Source organism: Gallus gallus, chromosome 10 (genome assembly GCF_016699485.2).
Source record: "Gallus gallus isolate bGalGal1 chromosome 10, bGalGal1.mat.broiler.GRCg7b, whole genome shotgun sequence".
Classification (NCBI taxonomy): Eukaryota; Metazoa; Chordata; class Aves; order Galliformes; family Phasianidae; genus Gallus; species Gallus gallus.
In genome coordinates, this window is record NC_052541.1 from 12,194,060 (window position 1) to 12,209,181 (window position 15,122).

Here is a 15,122-nt window from a genome sequence, read left to right on the forward strand (position 1 = left end):
TACATGCATTGGGTTCAGAACACCAGTTCAAGCATTCTGATTTTGCATGGGACTACCCAAATACCTCAAACCATCTAAAAAAACTTCTAAGAATGTGGCTATTACATGATAGCAAATTAGAACTGGGAGCTAACTAACTGGGAGCTAATCTAATGCTGTGTAATGTGGCACAGGAATAATCGTAGTAAAATTCTAATCCTCTGATCTGGCAGTGATTTGCAGAAGTGCTCTGGCTGTTGGTTCTGAATTCTTGGCAAAGAGTTCTGTGGAGTTTAAACTGCTCTTTCAATCAGTCACCACATGCCTTACGCTTTAGGTTATCCGAAAAACTTCTTGATTTGATTCAGTCTTGGGTTAATTTTATTAATGAAGGAGAGAAATGCTAATTAACAAACAAAGGAAAAGTCTGTGGTTTCCCAGGCAGTGCTGTTACGAGATTTAAATCACTTCCATGAGTGTACTAATGTGCACTGTACAGCTTTCAGCCCTTTTTTTTTTTTTTCAGTAAATAAATGTCAGCTTTCATCTTCCTGCAGACAGGACAGAGATTTGCTAATATCAACACACCGCGTGTGTTACTGCTGCTATTAGTAATTGTGAGCGGGAGCAACCCAACAACAGTCACACGGGACACACGTTCGGTTTCAGATCCTGCTCACATGCACTGCTGATCAAACTGGAACACGGGCAGTGCTGCACTGAGGCTGAGTCCGACAGGAAGGATTAACTAGGGCAAGCGCTGCACTGACCTTGGCCTTGAATGTTTCTGAAATACACTGTAAGGGAAGGTGAACGCTCAACACGAAGGGCATCCTGATCCTTTTATCTGAGCCCACTGTAGAGCAGGGAGATGGGGGGGTTACTTTTACTTTTTGTGAATGCCTCAGGATCTGAGCATGCTCCGTCGAAGCAGGATACAGAGCAGACTGCAGCGCTGTTCTGTGTCTGTTAAGGAAACGAGCCCCACCTCAGCTAAAATGGGCAAAACATCCTTGGTAAACAGAGCGTTGGGCAGAGCTTACACAATTAGCAATTACTCCATGAAAGCCAAGCTGGCCACTGCCCAACTTTTAACTCAGCTTCTATCCTCCCACAGCATTCTGTTTAGAAACTATTTTTACTTTCAAACAATGATACTCACAAGCAACACCCATCCTGCAGGACGTGGGCTGCTCTGACAGCCGGCCCTGCTCCTGCTTGCACTGGGAACAGCAGTGCCATCTCTTCCAGCAGAATGGGGAAAAGGCAGTGACTAGCACTTCACGTCCTATACATCTTCATTAGTGAAAGGGAAACAAATTGCCCCTACAGTGCGGCGTTGTGAAGCCCTGCCCCTCACAAAGGGCTCCTTACAGCCGCTGTGACAATGCGTCCCACAGGATGGAAAGTGAATGTGTTGGAAAGCGGTCGATCCAGGAACAGAGTGAAGCCCCTGAAATCATCCCTGTCCTCAGACTGGACTCCGTGCCCAAGACAAAAAAAGTGTTTTGCTGATTCTGCTTTATGTCAGCAAGATTATACCTTAATTCCCTTTCAACAGCAAACCTCATTTTGTGATTTGACTGAAAAAATCCAGTCCATAGCGCTCTGCTACTTCCCATAGGGGCTCAGAGTGGCTCCTGAGGGTGGCAAGTGAGTGTTAGCAAACCAAGTGCTTGCTCTGTGTCAGTGCTGGAGGTCAGAGTGGCTGGGAATTTGCCCAGAGTTACTTGAAACAACATTAACCACTGCTGGTTCCCCAGGTCCAGAATTTTGTACCCGCACATCCAGCTCTTCCCAATGCACACAGCTTGCTAGCACTGTTAACTGCTTAGAGTGTAACAAATTCTGTTGCAGTGGAGCCTGCTCTTTTCAAAAATAGAACTAAAAGCACCCCGTATCCATAGGAAGTGGTGCAGAGAAAGCACAAGCAAAGAACTTGCTTTTGTTTCATAATCCAATTACTTTGGATGCACTGAATCAATGGGGCTATTCCAGCCCTGAGAATAAGGACAGCTCGTGTGGGTACGTGCCCTGAATCCCAAGCTCTGCCAATTCATGCCTAAAGAGGTTCCTGCTTCCAGCTCTCAGCCTGCTAGATGCTATCGGCATGGTGGGAGGGGTGCCTGGCTGGGCGGTGCTCCGTCCGAAGAGCCACAGCTTGCTATAGCAGATTGAGTTCAGTTTCCTGTGCGCTGCGGTGGCCGAGGGCTCTGATGGATTTTAACTTACAGCTTACGGTGTTACGGTCCTATCATTCAGAAGCCCCCACAAAATCACAGCCGGAGTCTCCCAGCTGGTCACTGGGGTTAAACTGTTCCACAAAGCCATGAGCCACGCAGATCTGTCAAAATCATTGCTTAGAGGCCAAGGTCAGCAAAGTCAACTAGCCAAAGCGTATCCATACACACATCCACGTGCTTTTCAACGCACTGCAGCCAGATATGTATCAACTCCCAGTATGTGTCTGATTCCTATATTGTTATAAAATCAAGTGGGTTTTGTCAGCAGTTTGTCAAACCAAACACTGATGGTTTCTCACCCCAAGCAGAGCAGGAGCAGAGCAGCGCTGTGAGAAAAATGCGTGATTTATTGTTATAAAGGATGTTGCTCTGAAGAATATTTATGATTTAAATGAGATCATCTGTTGTTTTGCTTTTTTTTTTTTTTCCCTCAGCAATGGAATACTGAGAAAGTTTTGAATGGATCCGGTTCTGGGTAAGTGTGAGTACCCATCTTGACTTTTTGTGGTATTCAAAATGGTGAATTGCAGCTCTGATTTAGAAGAATAACATGAGAGCTATTCTGGGACTGTAGTCTCCAAATTCTTCCCCTTTGGGTGTAAAGCAGGCAAAACGTCTGGATTTGCTGAATAAAAAGTCGATGCCAGTAGATAACTGTTGGGAACTATTTTGACTGCGGCCAACAAATATATCTCATCACTATGGCTGCAAAAACAAACACCCACCAAAGAACTATATCCGACACAGGGAAAAGAATGAAGGGAAACGGAATAATTTGCAGGCTGGATTAAATTCTTCACGTTCCCTCACACAAATCAGTAGTTAAAATGGGGTGAACGCTGATCCTGGTGCAGATACGCTGCTGGAGATCCTGCCACTCTGACAGCAGCAGTCAAACACCGCTTTAATACAGAAATGTGTCTTCTATTCAAAGATATTCCATCCCGTGTTTTTGATTATGGAACGGGTTTGAAATCAAGGGTATAGTTTTGCTTTTAAGTTGAGTTCAAATTGATTATTTTTTTTTAATGTTTTCTTTTCTTGCCCTTCTGTTTTGTTTGTAGTTAAAGGAAACAGAACTTCCCCAATGTTCTCTTAAGAATTCTGCCTATTTAAGTGGAATGGGACCAATCCATACTTAAGCAAATATTCCAGTACTAGCAAAAATGTAGTTTCCAGTAGTTTCCTGTAAAATGCATTCATATATTTTAATTCCAAATATTTGTAATTATAAACAACGATGACAAAGTAAAAAAAAAAAAAAAAAAGAGAGAGTTCTGCATCCAGGGCTGTATATAAATAAAGGGAATATATATGTCAGCATACGTTTTAGTAAGGGAGGGGCCCAGCTCACACTGGGATGGCTGCTGCCCTTCCTCATTGATGTGCCATTTATCCACTTACGCAGCTGCTGCTGAAACATCAGCATTTACAGCCAGATTGAACATGAGTTTGGTGCTATTTGGTCTGAGCAGTTTTGGTACTTAATAGTTGGTATTGAGTAGCTGTTAAGCATCCTTTCTGCCAGAAGCTGAGCTGCTCCTGTGTAGCAGGGGAAACTTGGAGAGAGGAGAGACCAGAGGAAGAAACAGAGAACCTATTCCAAAATCAGCCTGCTGATTTCACAGATTGATGCTCTAAGAGGAAGATGATAACGATCAAAATAAACAAGCAAGTCAAACTCCAGCTCTGTGGATGAGAGCCTCAGTTCTCCAGACTCTTACTGATACTTTTCTGCTCAGGAAAGCCTTGCTCACTTTGCCATGAGTGATTCCTGAAGACAAGTTGTACCGGCACTCATTATGTCCTTCCTGCTCTTCCTCTGGAAAGATCCAGTTCCTCTTAATCATTCTGAATCTCAGCACACAGCCATGGGACATGCCTCCCATCCTCTGCTAAGATGTAATGATGAAATAACATATATAAGACTTCAAAATAATGGATAAATTCTTCCTTCAGAATAACCCAGTCGTTTCTTTATAGAAAGAGTTTCAGGAACAGTGAAAGACGTGAACCCATATCATTAGAAGAGCTGACTGCAGTAACTCTTGATGACGTGCTTGCTATTCCAGACCGTATCCCATCCAACGAAGAACACTGTCCTGCAGAGCTTACACTCAAACCCAATGAAATGCGCATGCTTACAAAGGTACCGCAGAACTAAATAATACACTGATGTGCTTCCAGAATCTTTCTGGCAACAGCTTTTTAAACATTAAAGGTAGAGTTTTGTATTTACACTGCAGTTTATGGATAGCCATAAACATTATAGAAGACATTTCCTAGCTGTGAAAGGGCTGAAGATCTAAATCTACCTCACCTCTTCTAATTTATTTTGCGCCATAAATGATGTTGAAATATACTGAATTTAACAACTTTCAAATAGTTTCTGTACTTCGCTTGTGTATTTTAGAAAAGTAAATCGTATAAACGCACTTCCCCCCCAGTCAGAAGTAAGTATGACATCATATAAAGGGAATGTACACAACCCCAAAAGTGTCCTGCTGGTTTGTGTTAGCTTCCCTGGTCAGATTCATCCTGCGTAGCTCTAGTTAAGCTTTACCAGTTTGAAAATAGGCAGATATCTGTTTGAACAAAGAGGGAACAAAGAGTTCACTGCGGGGAGAAGCTTCCCTGCACCCAGCAAACATGGAGCAAAGCTGATAGGAACATTCCAAAGGTGAGTCCACACAAATTGATCCATGGTCTTTTGGTAGAAATTTAACCTCTCCTCCTCAAAAACTGCCATGCTCGGGAAAAGAATGAAGGAGAAGAGAGATGAAAACTCTTACAGAGAGGTTTAATTTTTTTTCTCCTTCATCCAGATAAATATTGGCATATTTCCCCAAACAGATGGGTAAAATGACCTGGGAGTTAAGGAGAAAGCAGGTCCTTAGACACTGAGGGGAACAGAAATGTTACCACATGTTTAGAACAAATGACATGCCATGGTGGGCCAGGCTGAGTAATGGCGGCCTTCCTCAAGGTTTGCTTCTTGGGGACTTCGCTGGGGATTTTCACTGATGTGAGTGATGAAAACACGTATTTCTTCCTCTTAGTTGGAAAAAGGTCATTTTTGAAAATGGACTTGAGAATGACTCTGAGAAGACAACAGCACTATAATGCACACTTGTTTCGTGTGCATGTTGCTTATCTCTACGTTAGTCAATTAAACTGAGCTAATGCCCAGTTGGTGGTGGTAATACAGTTAGTGGTATCGTTGTAGTTTATCAATGGCTTCTTTGAAAGCTGAGGTCCTAAGTAAGATTAGAGAACAGGAGAAAAAAAATAAAAACAAACCACTTGTATTTGAACTGTGTATTTACTGAAAGATCATAGCCCACTAGTAGGAGGTATATTGAGCAGATGAGTTGGCAGAGCCACACAGACAGCTGGTTTTGTCTGGCATACAGGTGTTTGACTTGGCTGCTTACAGATGAGCCGTTAGATGCCAGAATCTGTGAGGGATCACCTTGTTTAAGAAAAGGTAGCTCTTGTCCATTCCCATAGCAAGTTCAGTGAATGAGCCAAAGTGGCTATTTCATTTCCTCCCTACTCATCTCTGACATGGTTCACAAACCCCACTCTTCTTCTGCAAGAGTTGAATTTAGATGGGAGAAAAAACAGTCACTGTAGTTATGGGATTGTGGTTTTGCCTTTTCTCATGGTAGGTGTAGCAAGAACACACGTTGCTGGTGCTCAGTAATCATGTCCTGGATCACAAGCTATTGTTAATATTTTGTCATTCTTCAGAAGACGGTTGGAACATTTTCAATAGATAGCTGAGCTCTGTGTGCCTTTATTTGAAAGAATGTTTTTCAGTAGTTCCAAGATGAGATAGTATTTGAATGTAAGTATGTTGGGATTCAGTCTGAAACTTTTGGGTTTTGTCCAAAACTTAACAGTGCAGAAATAGCTGTATAACATCAGCAAAGCCAGTTTGCTATTTTTCAAATTGTAGTGAGCCATAAAGTAGATGTGCTTTATTTGCTGTTGATAGGTGCCATCTGAGAATCTCCAATAGCTGTGTTAGATACACATGGTTAATGAAATGCTCTCTATTGGAATTCTTATCGTCAAGTTCAAACCTGGTATAAATAGGTTAAGGAAACTTGCCCAGAGCATAATATTGTCACTGGTGTACTTTTCCTTTTTATAGTCTGTGTGTTTGCAGCTATAGTGATCTGAAATGGATGCTGAAGCCAAAGTTCTCCTGTCTGGTATTCCAGCCTACCGCCCTGTCAACAGCACTCAGTTGATGCCTTTTACGGCGTCTGTCTTTCCTGTATAGAATCAGTTTTGTGAGGAAGAGATGGAGCAACCTCACTTGAATTCAGATATATGACTACTGTAGAAAAATTGTGGTTAAACTTTAATAAACCTTTTTGTTATTATTTTTATCCAGTATGCATAGAACTTTATATTTCTTTCTTGCCTTTCTTTTCACTTTAAGTAATAAACACTCAAAATGCTATTAAAATGCTCTTCCTAATACGGTGCTTTGTGAATGCAAGTTGTGCAGTAAACTTCCATTTTAAGATGTTAACTCCTATCCCCAGGATACACTTGATCTGAAGAGCTTGTTGTAGGCACCTGTATTTTGTGTTAAAGAAGCCCATGCTATGAGCGTGTCAGCTTTTTTTAGCAACAATTTTTGTTAGCATGGGGTTGTAGCAGCGGCTATATTCGGTTAACAGGTAGCCCCTAATTTAGAACTATTTGTGTTTTTGTGCACATTAATAAATGCATAAGTAAACATTCTGTATAGACATAGAAAGTTAATTCTGCAGTAAAGTTACCAGACATTACAACTTACAATAAAACTACTGGACCACAGCGACAGCCACTCTCTGTTTCCATGTGTACACTTGTTTTTTTTTTAGGAAGGTGTCAGATAACTGCAGAAAAAGGAATGTGTTTATATTTGGGATGAGCAATCCTGTTATGCTATTTCCAAGCCTGCGTTAACGCTGTGTGTTTTCATTATGTTCCAGAGAGATGGCAGACAAAAAAAAAAAAAAAAAAAGGAAAAAAAATCAATGAAATTGCAGACAGAGCCAAGTAAGAGTGGAATAAAAAATGAATCAAGAGAAGCCTGTGTGTAAAGAAGCAAAGTGGGAAATGAATATTTTAATCCAAATAAGTGTCTATGCCAGTCTAGTTTTTAGAGACTGCTCTGTTTCAATGAAAGTTCAGTTAGTAGAAAACCAGCGTTATTAAAAGTACGAAAAGGGAGTTGCTCTTTGAAAGAAATACGAACTTAACTGATGGAAGAAACAGGTCCATGAACCATAGCAAGTTTTACGCACACTAAATATAGTTCAAGAGGTTTGAATTCCTCTTTTAACTCTTGCAAATCTTGGTGTCTGCTGTATGTTTGTAAATCCTGACTGTTCTCCAAATGTAAAATGTGTAACACAGTGGATTCGTCCCAAAGCTGCAGTGCTGGGTTTTGTTGTTGTTTCTTATTCCTTTTGAAGTGTTCCGCACTCTCATATTCCTTTCCATACAATATGATTTACTAAAGCCTTACCTCTTAATGATGTGTCTCAAGAAATGTGGCATCTTTTGATGCCAGTTTAATAGCATCATCCTATTCAGCAATGACAGATCTGGGGCATTTCAGCATCTGCCTTTTTAACAAACACGCAGCTTTAGATGAAATACAATGGTTTGGTTGTGTTTTAGACATCCCCAGTGCTTTGTCTGAGTTAATCAGTGTGCTTATATGACATTCTTGGTAATAGTGATGTTGTAACTCCTTTTTTATAGGTGTGGTAGGTGTGAAGCTATAAGGTAGGGGCCTACGAATCCAGACCAGTCATTGGAATACCATATGGAGCCTGGCAATGACATTACACAAATGAGTGCTTTTGTGTGGATGTATTGATTTTTATTTAGAAATTTGGAAAAATGACAGAGTGGCTCTGAATAAATGATCTTCCAGATAAGCTGTGCTATCGTAGGGCAGGGGCTCAAATGAATCAAAGGATAATTGCCATTTGGAAGGCAAATTGTCAAATGATCAGTACCTTCTTTTCATAGATGGCCGTGAAGACTTATCTCAGCAAAGCCCCTCAGAAGTCCAGCATGTTGGTGAGGCATTGGCACAGGCTGCCTGGATGGTGGTCCCTGGAGGTGTTCAAGAACCGTGGGGATGTGACACCGAGGGACCTGGTCAGTGGCCATGGTGGGGGTGGGCTGATGGTTGGACTAAATAATCTTTGTGGTCTTTTCAAGCCTTAATGATTTTATGATTCTAAAATGAACCCCTGGAAAGGGCAAGGAGACCAGCTCTCCCCGCAACCCAGCGCCTTGCAAGAGTCTGCCCCAGCCAGAGCTCGCGCTCAGCCTGAGGTAAATCATAAAAGTTTGCTCCTGAACAGTCATTCTGTTGAGTGCGTCTAAATCAGTTTTTGCAATCACGTCAGTTCACAAGCTGACAGCTTAACTTAAAACACAGAGTACAAGCTTCCCTGTCCTCAGTGCCGTGAGGCTGGCCTGAAGACGTGGGGCCTGCTGCAGCCCTCCCTCCCCGGGGTACCGCAGCTCCCCACAGACCCCTGGTTGGTGGCTGACTGCCACAAGTTACACTTTTAAATGTGTCATTACTGCCGTGTTACTGCAGTGACTGATTTATTATGCAAGTCTGCGGTTATACTGTAATCAAAAATCCGTGTGGCTTAAGGGAGAGGGGATAGGATAACCAGCGTTAGCAGGGAGTGGGTTTGGACTCTGTAGGTGTTGAGTTGTCACCAGAGATATTTAGCTTCCCTTTAATATACTGCACAATACATTACCTTCTTCTGAATAATAATAATAATAATAAACCCTGATAACAAATTAGAAGACCTTGTCATATATTAAAGAAACTCAAAAGACTTAAAAGAGGGGGAACAAAGGGGTAGTCAATATAGAATGTGATATCTCAAACAAGAGCCAAGTTAAAAAATGATTCGGTGTTTACTGGCCAAAGAAAACAAATCTCTGTTAGGCCTACCCTGCCTACTCCTCTCCTAAGGCTCATATACCAACACATGGGAGCTCTATGGTGGAAGTTTACGTTTAATTCTGTTTTATTTTACTTGGCAATTGTATTCCTCCAACATTATTGTTTTTCAGCACTCAGTATTTTTAATGCTGCATCTCAACCGAAGATATAAGAGCACAGTCAGTCCTGCAAAAAAAAAAAAATATATATATATATATACACTATATATATATATTTATATATATAAATGTCACTCTCATGACACGAAGCATAATTCCCAGGGACTGACCTAGAGGAAAATCTTCATTTTAGCCATGAAGAACCAATTTCATGCCCCTACAATAGATACATGAGAAATGTACCAAATATCAGCCATTAGCTGGCTGCTACAAGTATGATCTCTATTCTTGATTTTCAGTGTATTGACAAATGTACTTGTGCTAATAATGCATTTTTGTGATTGTAGATGTGTTTGCCATCCAGTGTTCTGGGCCAGCATTAAGACAGATGTGGTATTGAGGACCAAAGACTGACTTTACCAAAAAGAAAGGATGCTGACAGAAGGTAAGGAGGAGCATATTTACACCAATAGGCATCCCATTAGTTCAGAATTCTTCATATGTGCCTCATCAGGTACAATGATGTCAATGGCAGAAACTATAGATCACAGCCAATGGAGTCAGTGATAAATTGCAGGAAGAGCTGAAGTGACTAGAGAAAATCCAGGAGTGTTGAGAATGTTACTGCTTCGGGAGCTCTAACACTGAACGTCAATGAGTCCAGTGCCAGACCTGTTGGAATAAAACAGAAGTGTCAGGGAAGAGTAAGAATAGTAAGAATATATGATATTTCTGTCACGTACTCTTCTGTGTTCCAAATATTTTTAGTTTATGGAATTTCCTGAATTTGTTGAGATTTGTCTGTATAGCAGCCGCTGAGGATCTCTTTTCCATGTCCTTATTCAGACTTGTCACAAACATGCATAAATTTCTTGCATCCATTGTATCCATTTTTGAGTTTCACTATTACCCGTCGCATGCAGAAAATCTACACTTCTTTGAACCTGGCTCTCTGTGTCTTCATTTGTTTGTGCCTGGTTCTTGTGTTGAAAGAAACAGCAGTCTTTATCTAAGCCCTTTATGTCATGAAGGATTTTGCAGCCTTCCCCTCTTTATCCAGAGTGAAGATTCCAAGCCCAGCTAATAATTTTTTGTATGAAAGCTCTTCTGAACCTTTAATCATCCTTGTTACCTTTCTCAGAACATTTGCCAGATCTTAAGATGAGGGCACCAGAACTGCACACATCACTTAGGGTGTGGGTTAGTAGTGGATTTATATGGTGGCAAGAAGATTTCCTGTTTTGTTCTCTATTCACTCCTGATTCCTCTTTCTTATGCTTTTTAAAGTAAATTTATTCTAAGAGACGTGTTATGGGTTTTCCAAAGAATAAAGTGAGAAAAGCGGTGAGTATTTTGGACCTAATTTGAATGGGTCAGCACAATAAGATGTAGATATCCTTATTCCATGTGTTCTTCAGAAGTCACGTAGCTTTCCTTCTGTAGTATATAATTAGAATAATGGGTCCAGTTTTTGAACAGACATCTCTGAGTTATATGTGTTTCCAACGTCTGTACAAATCTTTTAACAAAATACTCATGCCTCTCAGCTGAATCAGTTTCTCTCTTAAAGGAATGTCGTGTACAAGAGGAACTTCTAACATTACATAAAAACATCATTTGGACTGTAGACATTATGCTTGGGAAACCTGTGTACTCAGTATTGGCCAACCTGTGGCTTATGTAGCTCTCTTTAAACTCCCTCATGTAATGAGCAAAACAAACCACCGCTTTATTTCTTTCAACATGTCTATTAAATTCCACAAGATATTTGGGAATGGGAAAACAATGTATTATTCTAATCAACTCTGTAGGTTTTCTTCCATAATCTCTTTGCTGCTTCCGGGCCCTCTTGGTGAAATCATGTCTATTATCATTTCCTACATCATCTTATACTCTTTTTTCTTGTGTCTGTTTCTCCCAGACAAGCCTCATTTTTATTATGTTGTTTGGTTAAATTATATTGTCTTCACTGCAGTCATTTCTTTAGAGCATTCAAGCTGGGTTTGCATAGAGATCTTATTTAAGAATAATAGTTTAGAGTGAGGAGCTTGGGAAGAAAATTTACTAAATTTCCTCAGTAAATCACAGTTTTGACTAGACCTAGGCCAACCCTGACCAAGACAATTTAGAACTGATTTGGAATACGTCTCCGTTATTCAAAGAAAGCTGCTATAAATGTATACTTGGATGGATTTTCTGTTGCTCTTGCAAGTCTGGACTCCGTTTTATGGAGTTCACATTTCTTCAGTTGTGAAAACAGAAGAACATGATCTAGTATTTACCTTACTCCTTCACATGCCAAACATCTCAAATTGAAATAATCTCTGTATTGTAATGACTCATTCAGTCAGAGAAACTTAATGTACTTCATTCACATGAATGTTTTAACCATCATAACACTCCTGTGAACTCATCAGGTATTACTGACCACCGCTGGATGTTGGCCATCCTGCCAGTGTCGCCTAGGAAATTTGGCAGACTTGGCAGTGCATCTTCGGAATCTCGCCTTTCAGTTTCATTTGCACGTTAAAAGTACTGTTCCAAAATGAAAATAAAAGGATGTTCCACTAACAGTCGGCCCTGGCAAGAATAAATACTACAACTCTGAACTCATCGTGCTAGTGAATGCAGCTCTGAACTCATCGTGCTAGTGAATGCTGTGCTCCAGCAGTTTATTTAATAGTGGTGTTATTTATAGAAAGCTCCCTCACGTGATGTTATTGCCAGTAACACAGATGTCCCTTGAATGCACTCTACTTTAAATAAAGGTGAAAGGCTAAGGAAAATATAAAACGAACCCACCTTTAATATTTGACTTCAACAATAACAAGAAGGGTGTGGCTGCTCTGAAACTGCGGCTTGACGGATGCTTGGGAGAAGGGAAGGGTGGGAAAGCTCTCTGCTCACCAGTTCCACAGTCTTGTTAGCAAAAACACATCTGACACCCGCGATTGTGGCCTGGGAGATACAGTGAGAACAGGCAGTGCTCTCAGTTGCTGCAGTGAATATAAAGTGTCCTGCCAGCACCTGGAATGTAACCATGGAATAAGCATTTTTAGGGGTGTTAATGTGCATAATGTTTGCAGAAAATGCCCTTTCCCATTTGAGAGTGGTTTGACAGTGAATGAAATTCACAGGAATACAGGTAGGTCAGAGATGGGAAAAAGTGCCCTCTACTCATGGATGAGAGTTCTCTTTGGATTACCATAATGTTTTCAGAGGGTCTTGTTTGTTTTAATTAAAAGCAATGGCCTGAAGTTTCTGTGAACCAAAATGTTAAGCCTTGAGTAATATGTATTTACGTGAAATCAACTTAATGGAAGCTAGAGGCATCCTCAGCCTGAAGGAGAATTAAAAAATCACATTTAGATCCACCTAGCAAAGACTTCCAGTAACCCACATTCACCCAAGAACTCATTCTCCAACATACGATGTCACCTGGAATTAGCACTCCATTTTCTGAATTCTCCTTTTATTGGGGTTTATTCATTTAGTTCTGATTCAAGAGGAGTTGGAGCCTAAGGAGTTCTAGTAACTAAAGTCACAGCCAATGTGCTTGGCTGTACCAGAAGACTTCAGCAAATATCTTCAGCTCTATCTTATCTAACTGTGAAAATTTTTGTTCTTAGAAAAGGGAGTATTTTTCAGAGTGTATAGCATGGTTGAGTACCTGCCACAAAGCGGATTTCTCATGTCTCCAAAAATGATACAAGCAGGTTGCAGTGAGCCCAGCATCGTGACAAATTTTGTCTGAGCTCATTCAGCACATGGAAAACATATTTCATCTCATTTCTTCACAAGCTGACACCACAAAGCCATTCCATTTATTTTTTCCTGACATGCTGTTGTGTTGTTCAATACTGTATTTCATTTCCCCTGACTTTGGAACAAACTGGTAGGGCTGAGTGAATCTCTGATATTTCCACACTTACAAGGAAAAATGAGATCATAAAATACAAAGCTAACATCCAAATAATGACTGGGGTCCCTGTCCAGCTAGCCGGATGCTGTGCAGCTATTTCTGTTGCTATATGTGCATGGGCACTACTTGAAAAAAGAAAAAAAAGATTCTCCTACAACCATTTTTCCCCTAATCTTGGGCTGTCAACTCAAGAAAATTAGCAATCCTGAAAGGCACAAATAGCACGACTTCCTCATCTGTGTCCTTGTAGCTCGCAGCTGCTCTGGGCTGAATGTTAAGCACAGGGGTAAAAGAAAAATGGAGCACAGTGGGGTATTAGAGGGGGACTGAGCTTTACCTGCATGAGAACAAATCTGTTCTGGAGTTCCATATTAGTTGAACTATGAAGGTGAAAGTAGAACTGGTTGCATTTAAAAGGTATTGAAAAAGTACATAAAACGTGACTCACTGCTCTTTTCTTTTGTCTCTTCAATCCATCGTGGTTAGGAATCAAGCACATACTTTTTACACCGATCCAGCAGCAAATGTTTGTTTGTCAGTTTGTTCCAAAAAGCAGCTGAGGAAAGAAGTGGAGATGAATCTGAGCAAAAATCAAGGATGGGAAAGTTCAGAGATTGCGGTGATGGCAGAGCTCCCTTGTAAAACGAGAGCAGGAAAAAACTGCAAACAGAAACAAGTCCATTGTCAGCATGGAGCCACCGCTCCCCCTTCCAGTGGAGTCTACTTTAGCTCTGAAGCTGGGTAAGTCATCGAATCACTTTTACCCATCTCTGGCCCTTTGCCTCTATTGATTCTTCAGACTGAAGGCTCCTCAGAGGTGGCAGCCTGTCCTTGCAGCCCTAAGCTCCTTGCTGCCTGGTTGGAGATGTACCGCCTGTACTCTGTTGTCTGGCAAACACTGCAACACAGTTCATAAATAATATTGTTTTACAACAGCCCTTTTCTTCAGATCCCAAGAAAAAGACATAACATACTGTGTTATAGGAACAGCTCTCATCTGGTCGTATTAAAGATTACCCAAACTGCTCTCTGGTTACCCCAGAAGTCAGATGAAGTTGTAAAATCCCTTTCAGCAAGTTGATGTGATTCTAACCTGACTTTTGGCCTGAGCTTGAAAGTGTTTCTTCTGAAGAGAGTTCCTTTGAAAAACTTAGGTGTGAAATGTATGTCTCAGAATGATCATGGAGTTTTCAGGGTTTCAGGTCTCATTCCCATATTTGCCGGTGCCCTTTGGCTTGCCTTTCTAGCTTAAAATGGCAATTTTAAAAAGGGGGAAAAAAGAATCTGCTATTGCAAGTATATTAATGCAAAGTGATTTTTTTGCATGTGCACAGCAAAATAGCAGCAATGACTCTGTGACCTGCCCAAGCTCAGGGAGCTGTTTCTGTCGAATACTTGTGGTATGACTGGACACATGCTCAAATGAAGATCTTTGTTTAGTAAATACTGAATATTCCCCAGTCCTTTATATCCTGTCGTCATTTCCTTTGTACAGCTCGCAGCTGTAGTTTCAAGCCAATGTGCAGAGTTACTTGGTCAGGGAGTTTCATAAGTGCAGTTAACCATGTAACGGAGATCTTTTCTGATGGTTTTCCTCTCAAAGTTCTTGGAGTTCTGCAGGCTGCATCCAAAGGGGCCTATACCAACGTCTTCTGTGTAAAACTTGTAATCAGTAGATTTGTTCATTGTCCATTTAATTATGAATATACTGTAATGCAAACGTAGATATACGTTTATATGTAGAAGAGTAGGGAAGTTGGTTGCCATGTCGTCATGTTTTGTGGTTTTGGAAAACCACAGGCTGTAGGGTGGAGATTGCCATTGTACTACATTAGCTATTTTCTCACAGTTTAAGCAGCAGCAGCTCA

The 15,122-nt window shown here is 40.9% G+C and overlaps 1 protein-coding gene across 3 annotated transcripts in view; it reads left to right on the forward strand.

Annotated features, from left to right (window-relative positions):
* Positions 1-15,122, forward strand: part of LOC415472 — a 104,695-nt gene that overhangs the window by 62,871 nt on the left and 26,702 nt on the right. Inside the window, exons 30-34 of one of the 3 annotated variants that reach the window (XM_046899333.1) lie at positions 2,657-2,697; positions 3,287-4,902; positions 8,268-8,579; positions 9,680-9,777; positions 13,741-13,995. The gene's annotated coding sequence lies outside the window, so the exon portion shown is untranslated. The remainder of the gene's footprint in view (positions 1-2,656; positions 2,698-3,286; positions 4,903-8,267; positions 8,580-9,679; positions 9,778-13,740; positions 13,996-15,122) is intronic. The other 2 variants (XM_040706939.2, XM_040706962.2) reach the window with 2 other exon arrangements.